This window comes from Eptatretus burgeri, chromosome 7, assembly GCF_056783735.1.
Source record: "Eptatretus burgeri isolate ZD-2024b chromosome 7, Ebu_testis_v1, whole genome shotgun sequence".
Lineage (NCBI taxonomy): Eukaryota > Metazoa > Chordata > Myxini > Myxiniformes > Myxinidae > Eptatretus > Eptatretus burgeri.
Window position 1 is genome coordinate 6,658,057 of NC_140967.1, and position 21,818 is coordinate 6,679,874.

The following is a 21,818-nucleotide window of genomic DNA, read 5'->3' on the forward strand; positions in this document are numbered from 1 at the left end:
TGCACATACTGGCACTCACCTACGGGCCCGTACTAGTATTAACTAAGCGACGGAGATCATCATCATCCTCATTGCGTCCTTGGTTTGGTTATGCTGTGTGGTTTGATTATTATGCCTCCACCGACGAACTCGCAGGTAGTTTTGTGTTTTTGGACTGTCCGTCCGTCTGTCCGTCCATCTGTCCGTCCATGATGGGTTTTCGTTACCGTGAAAACTTGAGAACGGCTGAATGGATCCAAGTCAAACTTTGTACAAGTATGTACAATGTTGTGAAGATTCACTGATTAGATTATGGGGGCAAGAGGTCAAAGGTTAAATGTACTGTCAGGTAAAAATTCTGTTGCCACACTAACTTTGTGCATTAATGATGGGATTTTGACCAAACTTGGTATAAGTATATATTATGATTCAAAGATGAACTGATTGACCTCTTCATGCTGAAATCGAAAGGTCAGAGGTCAGGTCGGTTAAAAACGTCATACTTGAGAACAGCTGAAGTGATGAATTAAATTAAACATGGTACAAGTATGTGTAATAATGTGGACGGAGGTATATCGGTCGACGTTGTGACGTGGAAGAATGCCCTTCTAGTTATTTTTTTGGATACATAGTCGAGGCTCGTGGAAGAGTTAGGTGTTCTTATTTTATACTAGCAAAGACAACCCGTCATTTCGCTGATGGGGATATCAAGGTGGGATTGGTGGGGGGGGCAACAGGAGAGACGGAGGGCAGAGGGGAGGCAGAGAAGATGGAGGGAAGGGAGAGAAGGGGAGAGGGGAAGCTCGGAAGGCGTGAAGAGCAAGGAAGGGGGGGAGGGGTGTGAGAGGAAGAGAGGAGAGGACGTTTCTGGGAGATGTGATGCTCAGTTTAACATCGATCCGAAAGATGGCACACACACACCGATGAATCACCCTGCCTGTGAATCACGGGGATGACAACATAGCTGGATCGGGATTCAAATCCAGGCTACACAGCATGAGCACGTGTACCTCTCGGCTTTCCTGCTGTGATGTGGTGATTCATTACTTCATAACTGAAAACATTTTTTACTCATTGTGATCATCTAATTTATTTTGCCTTGCTATCTCCAGTATAGAACCGTGGTATCACCATTTAAACTCTAAGAACACGTGCCAAGTGGCTTCACCAAGCAATCCACGAAATAGTTGAAGAAACTTTGAAAACCGAAACGTTTAATTTTTATTTATATTTATCTCTGCCGAAGTGACGGGTCGTTATCATGGAAGAACAAAAAGGGGGAACCTAGTGTAAAATAAAATTTCACATTTTCAGCGAGACAGCCACCGCCTGTTGCACCGCAGAACAACGCGTGGCGAACAATGCACGCGAGTGGGGGCTGTCCGGGGGCTGGTAGTGTTAAACGCCCATCACCACAATTTGGGTCGGGGGGGTTAACCTTGATTGCCAGACCCGCGACAATATTTTAGTATTTATATATTATTTTATATTTTTTAGATAGCGAGAGTTACATTGGGCAATTTGGTTACACGAGGTCATTTGATTTTGCTCGGTGGTTTATTTATACCAAGTACCGAAGGTGGTTTGGTTATGCCAAGTGATTTGGTTATTCTAATCTTGTCATTGTGGGCCAGCCGAGCTGGTTCTACATTCATATCACAGCAGGGCAAGTTGTGAAATTGAATTCAATAAATATTGTTGACGCGGGCCAGCCATAGACCGTGAAATCTCTCGGATGTTACAAAAAAAAAAACCCCATCTACTTTACAAATCACCTTCAGGGAGGAACATATCGTCCCTTTACAGTCTGGCATACTGTATCTGTGACTCCAGTCCCACCAGACTGTGGATGACTCTTAATTTCCTCCTGAAGTGGCCTAGCAGGCCACTTCACAGTTGGAAGTGGTAATGTCTTGTCTTGTCCACTTCACTCGTGTCTTGTCCACTTCCTCCACAGTTGGAGGAACTGCGAGCAAGAGCAGTAAGGATAAAGAAACCCGATGGACTTCTTGGCTGCAATCGAGGAATCTAATCAGGACATGACAGACACATTTAATCCAGCCAACCCTGCAAAGGTCTTGTGAATAACATTTACAGACTCGAGACAAAGTTGAGAAAGCTATTCTATTGACTCTTCACACAACAGCGTGATATACACTGGAAGCTGTATTCTTTATAAATACCAGAGTTGGTATGCTGTGACTTAAAAATAATGGTAATTACTTTTGTTAACCACATTTTGAGAGAGGTATGCGTATGTTAACCACTGTGGGAAAGATGAAGCAACATTTTGGGCATGAGTTATTCTTCAAAGTAAAAGAGTTTATTCATCCCACGATATTAAACAAGTCAGAAAAAACATTTTATGAAAATAAAAAGCATGTTGGGATGGAATCTTCAAAAAAAAACAACCAAACAAGGTAGGATTTTAATTTTTTTTTGTATACCTTGTCAAGGCTTGTATGAGAGCTAACACACAACACACAGCAAGGGGGGCATGAGACAAGAGGGGAGGGAGTGGGAAGGTCAAAACAGTGTGGAACAGAGACACTAGGAGATCTGTGGAAGGGAGAGGGATGGGGTGGGGAACATGGGGAATACAATATGGACATTACAGGGACTTTCAGGAAGGGAAGCAGGGGTACAAAAGATCAAGGATTTTGATGGGGGACCATAAGAGGTGGTGGTGAACAGCTGTTTTAAAGGCCTGGAGGGAAAAATGGGATTGAATAGAGTGAGGGAGTTTATTCCAAAGGCGGGAAAAAAGAGGAATGAAAGAGTGAAGGTGAGCAGTGATTCTTGATTTTGGTAGTTTTACCAGAAGGGGGTTGTTGGCGGACCTTAAGCGCCCCAAAGAAATATGGTGGTGACAAATCGCAGATAGAGCGGGGGGCGATACCGGAGAGGAGACGGTAGAAGACAGAAAGACCACTAACCTGCCTGCGGTGAGAGAGTGAGAGGCCCAAAGACTCAACTTCATCGCGGGAGATGCCAATGATCCGAAATGCCTTGGTTTCCACAGCGTGAAGCCGAGAAATGTGAGAGGCAGGAGTACCAGCCCAGAGGGGAGAGCAGTACTACATCAGGCTGCAGACGAAAGCTTTGTAAGTGGTCAGGAGCTCAGGTGGGCCAAGGAAGGATTTTGCACGACGGAGGATTTCCAGTCAGCGACTGGCTTTGGAGGTGAGGTTGGAAATGTGGTTTTGCCAGGAAAGATCATGGCAGATAGTGAGACCCAGAAGCTTGAAAGAAAGGACTTCATCCAGAGAATTGTTGAGAAAGTACATGGGGGGGGGGTGGGGTGGCGGTTCGAAATGGTCCTTTCGGAGAGACATAGTGAGAGTGTGAGATTTGTCCGGATTGAAAGACATGTTCCACGTGTTGGACCAGCTTGTGATTTTACCCAGATCTGCAGTGAGCGAAGAAGCTGCTGCTTGCCGATCTGAGGGATGACAGATGGTACGGCAGAGGGTGGAGTCATCAGCAAAGAGATAAAGAGGATTTTCCAGAGAGTCGGAGAGATCATTGATGAAAACCTGAAAAAGAACAGGGCACAGAATGCTACCTTGAGGAACTCCAGCCTGGACAAGAATAGGGGATGAGAGAATTCCATTAAGGGCCACACGGTGACTGTGACAGGAGAGGAAGTCTGCGAGCCATAAATGACACCACAATTGAACACCACAATCCTTTTGTGGATTGCAATCACATCTTTTGACATTTTTATTTTTGGGGGCAATAGTAACAATTGTATGAAGATGTCTATGTTAGAGGTAGTTGTAGATTTGTAATGTGGGTTGGTGTCATGTATTTTATTAGTTGTGTCATTGAGGCAGAAAAATGTCAAAAGATGTCGTAATAGCAATCCACCCCAATCCCTCCTCATTCCAAATTTTCAGTTTCCCTCTGGAGAGCTTCCTTCTGTATCCATCTTGTCCACCCTATGTATCCTCTGTTGCCCCTCATTCCTCCACACACCCATTGTTTGTCCAAGTCTGCCTCTAATTTGACCTTCATCTCTGCTGTAACTGTTCCTTTTATCCTGTTGTGTCCTGATCCATTCAGTGTACGAACACTAGCTCTTCCATGAGCCTCGACTGTGTTTACAAAAAAAATAATTAGTATGAAGCTATGCTGAAAAGTAATGCCTCGTACCTTGTTTTTTTCACTTCAAAATGGGAAAGGATATTTTAATGAAATAAACACAGATACTTACATCAATCTTAAGCCTGCTGGTGACTTGATAATTAAGGTGGCTGCCTTAAGACCTTAGGGTCTTGAATTTAAGTCCCTGTCGTGCTGTTACATACCACAGGTGGGGTGACTCAGTCAGTCATACTTCCGAGGTCTGCAAAACGAATACCATCTTACTGGAAACGGGGCACTGCATCAGCAACACAGCCATGATCCAAGCAATGATGCATCCAGCAGCCACAGGCTGGATGTATATACAGCTCTGGGAAAAAAATAAGAGACCACTTCAAAAAAAATTAAATCAGCATCTCCACATGTATGGCAGCCATTCCATTCCAGTATATGTTGAATTCCAACACAGACACACCTCATTCTACTTAGTGAGGTACTGATTAGGTGATCACCTGAACCGAATCTTATTTAACAAGGAAAAGTATAAAAACCACTGCTGTGGTCATCACTATCCTCTTGCAATTGGACCAGCTGGATGGCAAAAACAGTGCTAGTAGTACCTCAAAAGTAATTGGAATCAAAAAAATAACTATTGACCATGCCAAAAGAGTTGAAAACAAAAGTTTTGAGTGAGGAAAAGAAGGGTTCAATTCTGGCTTTACTGGCAGAGGGATACAGTGAGCGTCACATTGCTTCCATCCTAAAATTTCAAAGACGGCGGGTCATAAGAACATGGTCAAGCAGCAGGCATTGGGGACAACAAAGCTACAGACTGGCGGAGGGCGAAAACGACTTTCCACTGACCGGGATGACCGCCAACTCATTCGAATGTTACTCAACAACCGTAGGATGACATCAAGTGACCTACAAAAAGAATGGCAAACGGCAGCTGGGGTGAAGTGCACGGCGAGGACGGTTCGAAACAGGCTCCGAGGGGCAGGGCTGAAGTCGTGAAAAGCTAGAAAAAAGCCCTTCATCAATGAGAAGCAAAGAAGAGCCATGCTGAGGTTTGCAAAAGACCATAAGGATTGGACCATAGAGGACTGGAGTGAGGTCATCTTCTCTGATGAGTCCAATTTTCAGCTTTGCCCAACACCTGGTCGTCTAATGGTGAGACGGAGACCAGGAGGGGCTTACAAGCCACAGTGTCTCGTACCCACTGTGAAATTTGGTGGAGGATCGGTGATGATCTGGGGGTGCTTCAGCAAGGCTGGAATCGGGCAGATTTGTCTTTGTGAAGGACTCATGAATCAAGCCACATACAAGGTTGTCCTGGAAGAACATTTGCTTCCTTCTGCTCTGACAATGTTCCCCAACTCTGAGGATTGGTTTTTCCAGCAGGACAATGCTCCATGCCACACAGCCAGGTCAATCAAGGTGTGGATGGAGGACCATCAGATCAAGACCCTGTCATGGCCAGCCCAATCTCCAGACCTGAACCCCATTGAAAACCTCTGGAATGTGATCAAGAGGAAGATGGATGGTCACAAGCCATCAAACAAAGCCGAGCTGCTTGAATTTTTGTGCCAGGAGTGGCATAAAGTCACCCAACAGCAATGTGAAAGACTGGTGGAGAGCCAGGCCAAGACGCATGAAAGCTGTGATTGAAAATCAGGGTTATTCCATGAAATATTGATTTCTGAACTCTTCCGAAGTTAAAACATTAGTATTGTGTTGTTTAAAAATGAATATGAACTTGTTTTGTTTGTATTATTTGAGGTCTGAAAACACTGAATCTTTGTTGTGATTTTGACCAGTTGTCATTTTCTGCAAATAAATGCTCATAATGACAATATTTTTATTCGGAATTTGGGAGAAATGTTGTCAGTAGTTTATAGAATAAAACAAAAATGTTTATTTTACTCAAACACATACCTAGAAATAGTAAAACCAGAAAAACTGATAATTTTGCAGTGGTCTTTTTTTTCCAGATATATATATATATATATTTATATATATATATATATATATATATATATATATATATATATATATATATATATATATATATATATATATATATATATATATATATAAATTTTTAACGGTTGTGGAAATTCACAGATCACCATTCAGGTTCCCCGAAGATCAGTTATATCGATAAGTGTGTGTCCAGATAGATTTCCCCACCGGTCTAACGGGATTTATTCGTGAGCCGGACTGTGTATCTTTGAGGTAGTGTTATTCTTTCCTATCGTTATTTTAAACATCTCCTCACCACCTTCGCCACAACCAATAACATCTCACCTTCATCTCCACAAACGCTGCCATATTTTCGCCAGCAACGACATCCATAGACGAACGGCATTTCCGCCAACAGACGCGGGGACTCCCTCGTCGGGGCGAAGGCTGGTGATTTCTACCACATCCGCTTTGTCCGCGTTTGACGGCAAGATCGGATCAGAATGACAAAAGGGGCGGAGCCAGCGGGGGGTGAAGGGTCAGAGGTGAAAGACCAAACACCACCCCCCCCCTCCCCGAACCCAATAAAAGGCGGGGCCGAGGCACCGAGAGGTCAGTCTGGGTTCGCCGTGAAGACAAGTGGAGCTCTTGAGTTCGTTCGGAGTGGAGCTCGGAGTGGAGGTTGGAGTCCAGTGCAGGGCTGTTGGTCATTGGAGCGCAGCCGAGTTTAGAGTCCGGTCAAGGTTGGAGTCCAGTGCAGGGCTGTTGCTCGGGTTGCAGCCGGAGAGAAGTCGCCAGCCGGCCCCAAAACGGTCCAAGCAACGCTGAGGAGTGAGCAGGCTCTTAAGAGAGCATCAACTCTTAAAAAGCAAGGCCCGTTCGCTCCTCTGAGGCGTCGTCAGCTAGGCCCGATCGACCAGGCCGTAGGGCAAGGGCTGGACCAACCGAGTCACCATTACACCAGCTGCCGTGTTGACAACGAGACATCGAGGGTCGCCCAGCGAGTCACCACGAGGGTGGCAGGTAACCTGCACGGTCTCGCGTAACTCCTTTGGTCTTCACAGCTCTGCGGAACATTAAAGGCCTACGGGCCCTGTTCTTTTCTTTCCTGGGGTTTTTTTGCATGGAAGTCTGTGGCGCCTTGTCCAATAAGTAGAATTGTTGTTAAGTGCATGTGCAGAATAAATAGACAACGGCTGTAGGTTTTTCTTGCTCGTGTCTTGTCCCTTTCCCCCATTGCTTCATTGACTGCATACGTGATTAATAAATGTCATTGTTTGAATATTCACCTCCTCCTTGCATCCCTTCCTCCATTGAACGGCCATAATTGCGTTCAGAATATTAGCTGGTTTTTAACACCGATAAAGTAATCGGGTCCGACGGGGCTTGGCGATAATAAACCGCTCGGCAATCGCAAATGGCGTGAGCTGCTTAAAGCAGCTCATGTCCGTACGGGTCCCGTCGAGGTATAAATCCCCGGCATTTCTGTCTGCATGAATAATTAGGTACATCAACAATTCGGTGATCAACCCTGTAGCGCGTGGACAGAAAAGTTGGCTGGTCTATGGTGTGGTTAACAACACCCGTAGCTGGATTTCGGCGTTGATCCGGAAGCTACGACTGGATTGCCATGTCCGGTGGGCGTGCGTGGCCGCGATTTGGCTAAAAGCGGTTTTCCGCATGCCGGAGTGGCGAGAATCCACAACAATATAAAATATATATATATATATATATATATATATATATATATATATATGTATATATATATATATATGTATATATATATATATATATATATATATTTATCTTCTTCTTCTTTCGGCTGCTCCCGTGAGGGGTCGCCACAGTGGATCATCCGTATGATCCGCATCGTGATTTGGCACATGTTTTACGCTGGATGCCCTTCCTGACGTAACCCTGGTCGCCTCTTACGACACAGGGATATATATATATATATATATATATATATATATATATATATATATATATATATATATATATATATATATATATATATATATATATATATATATATATATATATATATATATATATATATATATATATATATATATATATATCCTGGTGTTGGTGCAGTGATTAGGGCAGCTGCTTGGGATCCAAAAGGTCCTGAGTTCAAGCCCCGTTGGGCCACTGAATTAATACACCAGGGGGTTGACTCAGCCTGTCATCCTTCCGAGGTTGGTGAAATGAATACCAGTATACTGGGCCGGTGTATACCCCGTCTAAAATAGGTGTACCATATCCCTGTGTCGTTAGAGGCGACCAGGGTTGCGTCAGGAAGGGCATCCGGCGTAAAACATGTGCCAAATCACTATGCGGATCATACGGATGATCCGCTGTGGCGACCCCTCACGGGAGCAGCTGAAAGAAGAAGAAGAAGATATACATATATATATATATATATATATATATATATATATATATATATATATATATATATATATATATATATATATGAAAAACAGAAATGTATTTTTGATTGCGACCTGACTGCTTTAAGCTTCCAAAGTTAATTCATGACGAAGTTTTCTTCGATCAGATTTTTCACTAAGATGCACCAAAACAGGCATCTTCAACAGTCATGAGGAGGTCATTTGGCCCATTATTGCTGTGTTGCACTCCGGAGTTAATTAATTTACGAAAATGAGGTAATTTCTTCAGTCCAGCTTCACTCCTTTACACTATGTATGGCCTGTAGACCATTTACACCCCTTAGACCCTTTAATAACCATTTAGACCTTTTTTGAGATGAATAGACGGTGTTCGACACTTTTCAGACCTATAGACCTTTTAAGACCCTTTGGACAATTTGAGACCATTTGGCCACTTCAGACCTCTTTTGATCTTAGACCCCTTTAGACATTTAGACCAATTTAAGACCCTTAGACCCTTCAAACAATTTAGACCCCTTTATGACCCTTAATGCTATAAAATACTTTCGACCCTCCACACCCTTTAGAAAATCGAAAAATATTCCCCCGAAAATAGTTTTTAACGACCTTTTTCGTGCCCCATTTGTGTCGCATCACAAGTTGCGATGACGAATCAAAACTGATATCCCAAAATGAAACTGATGTAGAAAAGTGAAACTGAAACTACTGATCTATTGATCATCGAATGGGAAACCAGAATGAATTGATGCGAGAAATACTGAATGGAAATTGCCAAAAGCAAAGCTATGGGGAGTATGGAGAGAGGGGGCAGGTTGGGGACTGAAGAATTGATGTGGAGAGTGATAGGTGCCTGTTGGTGGTCGGTTGGCATGAAAAGATCTTTGGTGATCTTCTATCAGGCAGTAGGCCCAAAATGTGCCAAAATTACTTTCTCAGCCGAGCTTTCATAATATCACCCTCACTCCAAAAGCATTACTTAGGAGGTACAACAAGCATGGATTGCAACTCTTCACTGGTAGAATGGAACGAGGTTGTCGAGGTTACCAGCACCACCAACTGCGATATCTGCATACTGAATATTTACACTGAAAATCCCGTTTCTCCCAATACACACTCATTTGAGGTGAGACGTTGACGAACCCACCAGTGATGGGTACCCTGCTCGTGAAGTATTTATCACAAAAATACATCAATCTTTATTTGACCATGTTTCATATTTACTTCTCAATATAATCACCACTGCAATCAACACATTTCTGCCAATGTTCAAGTCGTTTTATCATGTTGTCACAATAGCGCTGTGTGTGTTCAGCTGACAGAATGGGAACTTCACGGTGGCCGTGACATCATCTTCTGGGAAGAAATGAAAATCTGATGGAGCCAAGTCGGAGCTCTATGGTGGGTGATCTAAGATGGTGAAATTGAGGCGACAAAATGCTTCAATCGTTCACACACTTGTATGAGGCCGTGCATTGTCATCATGCTCTAGCTACATATCAGGACTATCCTCCGAATCCGTGCAAAGCCCACATGTTAATTACTTGAATTTTTGTCCTCCAGCAACCATTAATTATCAAGGCTGAATGTAATTAGCCACGTGCAGAGCGGCATAAGATGGGTTACGAGAATTAAAGAGAGATGAGCCACAAATGGACGGACCTTGTGCACAGAAGACCATAACAGCAAGGAGAGTGAGAATTGCTTTGTCATGCATGCCCCCCCTACCGATGTGATATTTTGTTAGTTTAAATCGAGCACAACTCTGTGAAAAATTGACGAAACGTCCTGAAACTAGAACTTCTTCTGTTTCTTATCATGATAAAGCCATGTACCAAGTTTCAGTTGAATAAGTTAAAGGATATTGGAAAAGAAGTCTGAAAAGCCACATGTGGGATGGACAGGTCGAGAGCAAACCTATAATCTCATCTGGTGAAACCGGTCGGAAACCAATAAACAATGGTACTATTTTACAGAAAAACTATCCTCCCAATCAAATTTATGAATCAGAAAGTCTTAAACATTCTTTTCGCCATGACGCATGGACGACGCCATGGCTCACAAATCTGGGGCGGCACCATTCAGCTGCCGTCAGTGCATCTGTTTTGCGCTGATGTCGGCAGCTGGTTATTTAAAATGGATAATAATACAGATGTATCTACCATGCCTTAGAAATGCTTTTCTAAGAAGTACAACTTTATGTGAACACAGGCAATTTTCACAAGGGAATAGCAGCAATATCCGTCGCTTCGCTGATGGTATTCGAACAAGAAAACATGGATATACAGCAATACGCTTTCGTAATATGGATGAGACAATACATCGGATGTTTTTTTTTCACGTTGCGAAAATGCTTCTACTTTCTTCCCGTTTGCCATAATTTCAGTATTGTGGTTGTAAACAAACAGAAAAAAACGTTTTGTCTATCCGATCTCACAATAAACAACGTTGCGAGTTAGCGTTCTAGTATCACGTGTCGGCGGGCTCTTGTCCAGCAGAATTCCTTGGAAGACCCAACAACTGATAAAGCACACCATTAATACCCAAGTTTGCACAACCTCCAGAAATCATCACATCCGTTTGTGATATCGTGACGTGACGTCACAATCGATAATCATCGATTGTGACGTCACGATTTATGTTGGCCATCCATAATCCTGCTTTGATTTTTCTGATGCGTGATCAAAAGTAAATGGCTATAGTCATCGGCAGGAAGAAGATGACGAAGTCGACGTAATAGATCAGGAATATTCGGAATGCAAATCTTTCCAGATAGGCAACACCGACCGAATCAATCAGGGTTGGCTGATGGTTCCTCCAACACGCTCGTCTTTCCACATCAAGGCATTACAGTGACCACACAATTGATCCATTCACCTGCAAGTATGCTCGAGTACAGCGTGGTCAAGATGAGATATGTTGTCAAGATCGTATTGCCGTGCGTGCTGCACGATGAGATTGAGAACGGTGTCGGTGTTGCTGCAAAATATTCCTGACTGCCTCACATGCTACATAGGATGGCGATTTTTCAGAATCGGATGTAGTATCGGCTTTCCGATTTTGAGCCGTATTGGCATCACACTCTGATTGCTGACTTACTTGCCTCACATTGTCACGATGCCATTGTTGACGCTGTCTTGCCAATTCATATTGGCATTGTTCTGTCACTCACGGTTGACAACGTTTTTCCTGCTACCTTTTGGCATGGTTTCGTATTCCGTTAGAACCAATGCGTGACAAAACTATTCGTGTTTTTTCTTCGACATCGGAAAGCATTACGGAGATTCGGAGAAACTCAACTACTTGTGAGATTGGCAAAACATCAAAAGAAACCCATCCTTTATCTTCAAATCTTCATCTCCCCTTTGATTCTGTCTTGCCACTCCCATCTGCATTGTTTGAGGAATTCAAACCAAATTTTTCACTTTCATCACTAATCCTCCTGAGGAGTGTTATAAGTCGTGTAACCGTCACAGCCAGCAAAACAGCATCATCTGCACACTCTAAGTCACACAGTTTCTGATTTTCTATCTGGACTCCTTCCCTACTTGTATACAGAAGGTACACTGAACAAAGCCTTATCTGTCAAGAAGGGCTTACAATATACAGATGTAAGCAACTGCGTTTGTTGTTCTTTAGAGAGATACATTACCCTCACCCATTTCCTCTCATTTTCCATGCACATAATATATCACTGTTCCGTCTTCATTGCGAGGTCAAAATATTGGAACTCTTTACCAAATGGCATGGAAGTTGCACTCACTCTAACTGTCATATGAACTGCAATGATCCAGGCAGGCAACCCGCCTCAGTCTGCGATCTCGCCGACCCACCTCCACCTGGGATCCAGCTGACCCACCTCCACCTGGGATCCAGCCGACCCGCCTCTACCTGCAATCCAAGCAACCCTACTCTGCCTGGGATCCAGGCGACCCATCTCCACCTGGGACCCAGGCAACTCATGTGAACTTCAACAGTTGAAGCAGGTACCCTTCATCATCACCTCAACTGTGATGGTTCAAGCAGGTAGTCCAAGTCAATACATTCTCATGGCAATCACGAATTGTCAATCAATTCTGTCCCTTCCAGCGATGCCATATACAGGACTTGGAATGAATAAGAACGAAAAATTTTCTCAAGGAGTATCCTTCACCAGCTGAAAGTTGTATTTCTACATGCTCATCTTATGGTAAACCATTTCATTGCATGGAGTCATTAATCAACTCACGTGACTATCAGTGAATGTAGTTTCCCATCTCTGATGGATATTATACTGGATTTCCTCACTGGTGCAATGGAAACAGATCACTTTCAAACCGGTTTGATGGCAATAATTCAGTGTCAACTGTTAACATGCAACTAGTTTGCTGTAGTTTTTAGCTTATCTGGAATTTAAATTCCAGATAAGATATTATCATCGTGCACTGTCCGTCATCTCTGTCTGCCCGTCCGTCCATCTGTCCATCCGTCCATCTCCTATTTCCTCTTCTCTGGCCAAATCACTGGGGCGATCTGGCTGAAATTTGGCAACAACATTCCTCTACATGACAGGGTTTGCAAAGCTCGTTCCGGTCACATGACTTGAAGTAGGTCAAAGTGGCCGACGTAGTAAATTCATTCAAAAATCGAATTCTCCAGACCCACCATTCAGAATGCTACCAAATTTGAGTTACAACATGCTGACACAGTCCTGATGTTAAAATGCAGAGGTCATGCTGATCACATGACTGGAAGTGTCAAAATGGCGGATTTGGTAAATTTTTGAGAAAATCGTGAAAATTCCTTCAAAATCTTCCTCTCCAGACGCACCAGTCAGAATGCTACCAAATTTTGGTTACAACATTGAGACAGGGCCCAGATAAGCTACAGGTCCAGTGTTCCATTAAAAAAAAAATTTTTGAAGAGGAGAAAATGGAAAATTGCACCACAGTGTGATTCTTTGGCACTTTTCATATGGCATATGAGCTGGGGCTATCCGGCATTGCCTGGCTGGATGACCTTTTCCCTGTGGGGTTTCTTGGAACATGTTGGAAATTGATAAGCGATGGAGTTATTGGCCTCATGGTAGTTACCTTTTGCCTGCTGGTCGGCGGCAGCCCTGCTGAACCTCACATCCCAATATACACTTTATAACAGCCTTCGGTGGCCTTAAAATTGATGCCAAGATGGCAAGACCAATGTGTAACAGCTCCAGACCTTGCCCAGATTCTGAAGTACCTACAACCAAAATTTGGGACCTCTAGGTGGTACAGTTCGGCTGTGAAAGAATAACGTACAAACGCAACAAACAAACACATAAACACTTGGAAATGTATTTATAACATTCTTTAAAGCTGATCCATGTATGTATCTTTGCGTTGCTGGAATTCGTCGTCCACATAATCTAATGGAAACTTATGGATAGAGTGACATCCGAAGTGAACAGCAGGTTTTCGAAGCGATTAAGAACAAACCTGATCGAGACCTATCTGACAGACAACAGGGCATCATCGACATGCTTTGATCACTGCTGTGTCGGTGAGATTAAAACATATTCCCATGTATCGGTATTTAAAATGGGGTTTACTATCACAGACGTTTGGTTTGCATTCCATAAACAAAAGTTAAATTGTGCCAAAAGTTTATTATTATGAGACATATTTTATGAGAAAATAAAAATAAATATGTGCAAGTGGAAGCTCTTCATTCCATCAGATCGACAACTTATTCTGATTCGATCTTCACCACTGAACAGAGTTTGTTGAAAAAAAATAACAGATTTCTTTACAAAAATAAGGAAGAAGTTAAATTATGCCAAAAGTTTATTATTATCAAGCATATTTTATGAGAAAATAAAAATAAATATGTGCAAGTGGAAGCTCTTCATTCCATCAGATCGACAACTTATTCTGATTCGATCTTCACCACTGAACAGTTTGTTGAAAAAATAACAGATTTCTTTACAAAAATAAGGAAGAAGTTTAATTATGCCAAAAGTTTATTATTATCAAGCATATTTTATGCGAAATTAAAAACAAATATGTGCAAGTGGAAGCTTTTCATTCCATCAGAACGACAACTTATTCTGATTCGATCTTCACCACTGAACAGAGTTTGTTGAATTAATAACAGATTTCTTTACAAAAATAAGGAAGAAGTTAAATTATGCCAAAAGTTTATTATTATCAAGCATATTTTATGAGAAAATAAAAATAAATATGTGCAAGTGGAAGCTCTTCATTCCATCAGATCGACAACTTATTCTGATTCGATCTTCACCACTGAACAGAGTTTGTTGAAATAAATAACAAATTTCTTTACAAAAATAAGGGAGAAGTTAAATTATGCCAAAAGTTTATTATTATCAAGCATATTATATGAGAAAATAAAAATAAATATGTGCAAGTGGAAGCTCTTCATTCCATCAGATCGACAACTTACTCTGATTCGATCTTCACCACTGAACAGAGTTTGTTGAAAAAATAACAGATTTCTTTACAAAAATAAGAAAGAAGTTAAATTATGCAAAAAGTTTATTATTATCAAGCATATTTTATGCGAAATTAAAAACAAATATGTGCAAGTGGAAGCTCTTCATTCCATCAGATCGACAACTTATTCTGATTTGATCTTCACCACTGAACAGAGTGTGTTGAAATAAATAACAGATTTCTTTACAAAAATAAGGAAGAAGTTTAATTATGCCAAAAGTTTATTATTATCAAGCATATTTTCTGAGAAAATAAAAATAAATATGTGAAAGTAGAAGCTCTTCATTCCATCAGATCGACAACTTATTCTGATTCGATCTTCACCACTGAACAGAGTTTGTTGAAAAAATAACAGATTTCTTTACAAAAATAAGGAAGAAGTTAAATTATGCCAAAAGTTTATTATTATCAAGCATATTTTATGAGAAAATAAAAATAAATATGTGCTAGTGGAAGCTCTTCATTCCATCAGATCGACAACTTATTCTGATTCAATCTTCACTACTGAACAGAGTTTGTAGAAATAAATAACAAATTTCTTTACAAAAATAAGGAAGAAGTTTAATTATGCCAAAAGTTTATTATTATCAAGCATATTTTATGCGAAATTAAAAACAAATATGTGCAAGTGGAAGCTTTTCATTCCATCAGAACGACAACTTATTCTGATTCGATCTTCACCACTGAACAGAGTTTGTTGAATTAATAACAGATTTCTTTACAAAAATAAGAAAGAAGTTAAATTATGCAAAAAGTTTATTATTATCAAGCATATTTTATGAGAAATTAAAAATAAATATGTGCAAGTGGAAGCTTTTCATTCCATCAGAACGACAACTTATTCTGATTCGATCTTCACCACTGAACAGAGTTTGTTGAAAAAATAACAGATTTCATACAAAAATAAGGAAGAAGTTAAATTATGCCAAAAGTTTATTATTATCAAGCATATTTTATGAGAAAATAAAAATAAATATGTGCAAGTGGAAGCTCTTCATTCCATCAGATCGACAACTTATTCTGATTCGATCTTCACCACTGAACAGAGTTTGTTGAAAAAATAACAGATTTCTTTACAAAAATAAGGAAGAAGTTAAATTATGCCAAAAGTTTATTATTATCAAGCATATTTTATGAGAAAATAAAAATAAATATGTGCAAGTGGAAGCTCTTCATTCCATCAGATCGACAACTTATTCTGATTCGATCTTCACCACTGAACAGAGTTTGTTGAAAAAATAACAGATTTCTTTACAAAAATAAGGAAGAAGTTAAATTATGCAAAAAGTTTATTATTATCAAGCATATTTTATGAGAAAATAAAAATAAATATGTGCAAGTGGAAGCTTTTCATGCCATCAGAACGACAACTTATTCTGATTCGATCTTCACCACTGAACAGAGTTTGTTGAAAAAATAACAGATTTCTTTACAAAAATAAGGAAGAAGTTAAATTATGCCAAAAGTTTATTATTATCAAGCATATTTTATGAGAAAATAAAAATAAATATGTGCAAGTGGAAGCTTTTCATTCCATCAGATCGACAACTTATTCTGATTCGATCTTCACCACTGAACAGAGTTTGTTGAAATAAACAACAGATTTCTTTACAAAGATAAGGGGGAAGAAATCCTTCCAATTTACCTCAACAATCAGTTCTGGTGGAAGTGCGTCCTTGAATCTCCTTGGCAACATCATTAATCAAAACCTTGATGGATGTCATCTCCAAAGTGGTCCCAATGTGTAGATTTTACATAGAACTACTCTGTATCATAAAGATGATTTTTGTTTGTTCCCAATTCCTTACATTACTCAAGACATGGAGTCGTTTCCTTCATCATAGTGGGGCAACTTAGCTAAATATAGCATAACAATTGTGCATTTTGTGAGGAAAGCACCAAATTTGGCACACTAGTAGCCTATCATATTATGAACAGATTTGGATATTGGGCCATCTCAAAATTTTTGATGGCAGTGGAAAATGGCTGCCACAGCCATGAGCGGCTGAATTTGAGATGGCCCAATATCCAAATCTGTTCATAATATGTTAGGCTACTCGTGTGCCAAATTTAGTGCTTTCCTCACAAAATGCACAATTGTTTTGCTAAGTTGCCCCACTATCACGTCAAGTCGATTTGTGCATCTATCTGCCATCCTTGTATTGTCTTTCTGGTCTTACTGCTGCAACCCTTTGTGCCTTCACTTCCTCTCCAGTCCCATGAGGTCCCGCAACCTGTTTCATGTCATTCTTCCTAAGTCAAGATCCATGCTCACCTTCACTCCTCAGCAACCAGTTTCTCCATTTTTCTCTCATCTATGAAATCTTATTTGAGCTTATCCAAATAGTGTGTGCTCTTCCTTTCAATCCTTCAAAGTGGTATCCCATCATCTGCATGTTGTCCCCAATAGTTATCCATGCAAGGATTTAAAATCTTTTCATGTTTATTAATCCTGATGCCTTTGTTTGTGTGTTCCTCTTTGTAGTAAGTGTTGATCTTTTTCGTCTATATGCCAATCACAATCAGGAGGAGTCAGGATAATATGAGGAACAGGTGAGAAACGTATTATTCACACTAATATCACAAAAATCTCACTTGCTTTTTGTTTTCTGTTATTTTGAAACATGAAAATAGGTATAACCAATTGGAAAGCGATATAATCGTGCAATTTCTAAGAGGGAATGGAAAGGGAAGGACTTGCGAGATGAGTACATGTCTGTGCAACGGAGAGCAGGGAGAAAGGGTCAGAGTTTTCAGTTTTCGAGAATAATTTCTTGATTGTTTGATGGAGCGTTCGTGGTTGCCGAGCAACCTGTCGGTGCGCAGAGTTATCTGTGCCTGGCGGCCGAAGGACTGGGTGTTCGGCAGGGACCCGAGTTCTTTCCCTTGGAGCAAGCCTCGAACCCCAGATGCGTGACAGGATGTACAATGGGAATGTGGGTACAATACGTTTACAAAGCATTATAATCTGTGCAGAGTACAAGTATAAAGTATGTACAATTAGAATGTGAGTACATCTATGAAATATGTACAATTAGAATGTGAGTACATCTATAAAGTATGTACAATTAGAATGTGAGTACATCTATGAAATATGTACAATTAGAATGTAAGTACATCTATAAAGTATGTACAATTAGAATGTGAGTACATCTATAAAGTATGTGCAAATAAAATGTGAGTACATCTATAAAGTATGTACATGTATAAAGTGAGTACATGTATAAAGTATGTACAATTAGAATGTGTTTTTTTTCTTCAAATTTCTTCAAATTTCAAGTGAATTGGATGAAAATTGACAATTTTAGAATTACACATCTTAGTGCAGAGCACGACAAGCCTGGTGTTGGCGTTGTGGTTAGGGTAGCGGCTTGGGATTTAAAAGGTCCTGAGTTCAAGCCCCGTTGGCCACTTGAATTAATACACCAGGGGGTTGACTCAGCCTGTCATCCTTCCGAGGTCGGCAAAGTGAGAACCAGTGTACTGGGCCTGGTGTAAGCCCTGGTTAGAATAGGTGTACCATATCCCTGTGTCGTAAGAGGCGACCAGGGTTGTGTCAGGAAGGGCATCCGGTGTAAAAACTAAGCCAAATCACTATGCGGATCTTACGGATGATCCGCTGTGGCGACACCTAACGGGAGCAGCCGAAGGAAGAAGAAGAAGAAGAAGTGCAGAGCACGACACTTGCAAAATCCAGAAAACAAATGTGACCTAAAAAATAGTTGGTTGTTGAATTCAATGATCAAATATGCATCTCCTCTTCAAATTTCAAGTGAATTGGATGAAAATTGACAATTTTAGAATTTCAGACTATGTTGATCTTTTTGTCAATGTTGACCTCAAAAATAAATGGTTGGTTGAATTCAGTGACCTGATATGAAGATCCTCTTCGAATTTCAAGTCTATCGGATGAAAATTGAGGATTTTAGAAATACCACCTTCATTGTTGACTTTGGGCCTAAGTTGACCTTTTGATCTCAAAAACAATAGGCTTCTTCCTTGTGTGGTGTGGTGAAGTTCTACAAATTCTACCATGTGGTGAAGTTTTGTGAAGGTCCGTTTAAAATTGCAACCTGTAGGCGATAAACAGACAATAATAAAATCGACTGACCAATATACTTGAAAAATCTTTTCAATTTTGCAAGTAACAAAGAAACAGACAGAAAGGGGTGAAAACATGACCTCCTTCACCTTCGGTGGCAGAGGTAACAATTGGAAAGTGATATAATCATACGATTTCTCAGAGGGAATGGAAAGGGAAGGACTTGCTCGACGAGCGTAGGTGATGGAGAGCAGGGAGAAAGGGTCAGGGTTTGCAGTTTTAAAGCCGCTGTCACACCTTGACGTTTTAGCCAGCGTATGCCGACGTATGAAAAATTTGCCAAATCCGCTGGCACACGTCGAATACGTTAAGGGTAAGTTTTGTATATGTTAAGAGCACGCTGAAGCACGCTGGCATACGTCGAAAAATTTTGAGCATGTTAAAATTTGTCGACGAGCTCGGCGTACTACGACGTATGCCAGCGTGCTCTTAACGTATACAAAACTTACCCATAACGTATTCGACGTGTGCCAGCATTTTAGACAATTTTTTCATACGTCGGCATACGCTGGCTAAATCGTCAAGGTGTGACAGTGGCTTTAAGAAGAATTTCTTTATCGTTTGATGTTGAACTCCATGTTTTTTTTTTCCAACCACAAGGTCGAACAAAATACTGGAACATTCCTTCCTTGAGTTTGACGTGAGTGCCGAGTGTGCATGCATGACACACGTGACCAGTAATGGAGCTGACTAGTCAATAAAACCTTCGTGAAGTTGAATACATCGTGGTCGGTCTGATTGTTTGTACATTATGACATCACAAGTGGCGACGAGGTAAAAAAAAACAACTATCCGTGTCTCCATGGCGACTGTCGGCATTCTCCATGAATACTTCGATGGGGAGGATTGGGCGGATTTCGTTGAGAGGCTGGACCAAGCCTCTCAACGTGGTCAACAACATGGCGGCTGTTGGTGATGCCGTCCGTCGTCGTGCTGTGTTGTTGACTGCGTGCGGGCAGCAGGTGTACGAACTGAACAAAAACCTTCGATCACCACGACGACCGACCGACGAGTCATATGAAGAAATCTGTGAGCTCGTCAAGCTACACTTCAAGCCGAAAGCTGGTCTGATAATATCGAGGTATCAGTTTTATTTACACACTCCCCAGGAAAATCAGGACATTTCCCGTTTTGTCGCTGATCTGTGCCGGTTCGCAGAACCGTGTCAGTTTGTTGCCGTGCTTGATGAGATGCTCCGAGACATTTTTTGTGATTGGGGTGAATCATGATGTCATCTTATGAAAACACCTTACTCAAGAAGACGACCTTGATCTCGGAAAAGCAGTGAAGACTGCACAGGTGTGTACGACAACTACTGAAAACCTGAAGGAGATCTCGGCGAAAAGCCAGAACTCTTCAAATGCAGATACTGCAAATAAGATTGCTCAATCTTCGTATAAGGCTACACCTTAGCCAGTTGTGTGTTTGAAACCTGCTTCATCTGCAGCAAGAGGCCCCAAGACCTTGTGTTGGCATTGTGGTGCTTAATCATATGGCTCACCAGTGCCGTTTCAAGCGGTACACATGTAACGGATGTGGCAAGATCGGGCATCTTCAAAAGAGGTGTTCCCAATCCAGCAGTGGTGATAGAACTGCTACCACGCATCATGCGGATGATGGTGAGCATGTTGCTGGAGCTGATGAGTCGTCACTGCATGGTGAGGAGTGTGAGATGTATACAATCCATGGCAGCACCGCACTGATAACTGTTGATCTTAGGAGCGAGGCAGTCAATTATGAGCAAGGAGACATTTGACAAATCGTGGGACTGTGAGGCTGTGAAGTCCAAAATTAGTCCAGCGAAGGCCAAACTTCGAACCTACACCAAGGAAATTGTTCCGGTGATTGGCAGCACAGATGTCAGTGTGTCTTTTGATGGTGTGATTTATGAACAGCCTATGTGGGTTGTACCAGGCAATGGCCATAGATTACTCAGTCACAACTGGTTTGAGAGCATGAAGCTGAACTGGCATGAGATCAAAAAGCTGTCTTCACTGGTGACTTCCAGTTGTGCTCAAGCGCTGGATAAGTTTCCATTTCTGAGCCAGGAATTGGATCCTTCATGGGGATGAAAGTTCAGATTTATCTGGACTCAGAAGCAAAGCCCATCGACTGTAAAGCTATGTCTGTTCCCTACTTGATGAGGGAAAAGATCAAGTGTGAACTTGAGAGACTCCAGAGTGAGGGGGTCATCTCTCCTGTTGAGTTCAATGAATGGGCTATTCCAATTGTTCCTGTTCTGAAAGGTGATGGAGCAGTGAGGATCTGTGGAGACTACAAAGTGACCAGAAATCACCACTCCATGCAGGATCAGTATCCACTGCCCAAAGCGGATGACCCGTTTTCGACATTAGCTGGTGGAAAGTCATTCACCAAGTTGGATCTGATGTCTGCTTACATGACACAAGAGCTGGATGAGGAGTCAAGGAAACTCATTTGCATCAACACTCGCAAGGGGCTGTTCATCTACAGTCGCTGTCCTTTTGGAATATTTTCAGCAGCTGCCATCTTTCAGAGAAACATGGAGGGTCTATTGGAATCTGTGCCAAAGATGTCAAGTTCCAGGATGACATCCTGATCACGGGCTGCAACACTGCGGAACACCTGAGTAACCTGGAGGAAGTCCTGCGTCGTTTGGACAAGGTAGGACTCGGACTGAAACATGAGAAATGTGTGTTTATGGCGCCCGAAGTTGTATTCCTAGGCAGAAGAGTCACTGCCGCTGGGATCATGCCGTGTGATTCCAAAGTCGAAGCAATCAAGGATGCACCCAAACCAGAAAATGTGTCACAATTGAGTTCCATT

The 21,818-nt window shown here is 41.5% G+C and overlaps 1 long non-coding RNA gene across 1 annotated transcript in view; it reads left to right on the forward strand.

Annotated features, from left to right (window-relative positions):
• LOC147022613 (uncharacterized) overlaps positions 1-21,818 on the forward strand; it is a 121,081-nt gene that overhangs the window by 68,211 nt on the left and 31,052 nt on the right. The window contains exons 2-3 of the long non-coding RNA XR_015059815.1: positions 9,757-9,842; positions 17,397-17,464. This is a non-coding gene — a long non-coding RNA (uncharacterized LOC147022613). The remainder of the gene's footprint in view (positions 1-9,756; positions 9,843-17,396; positions 17,465-21,818) is intronic.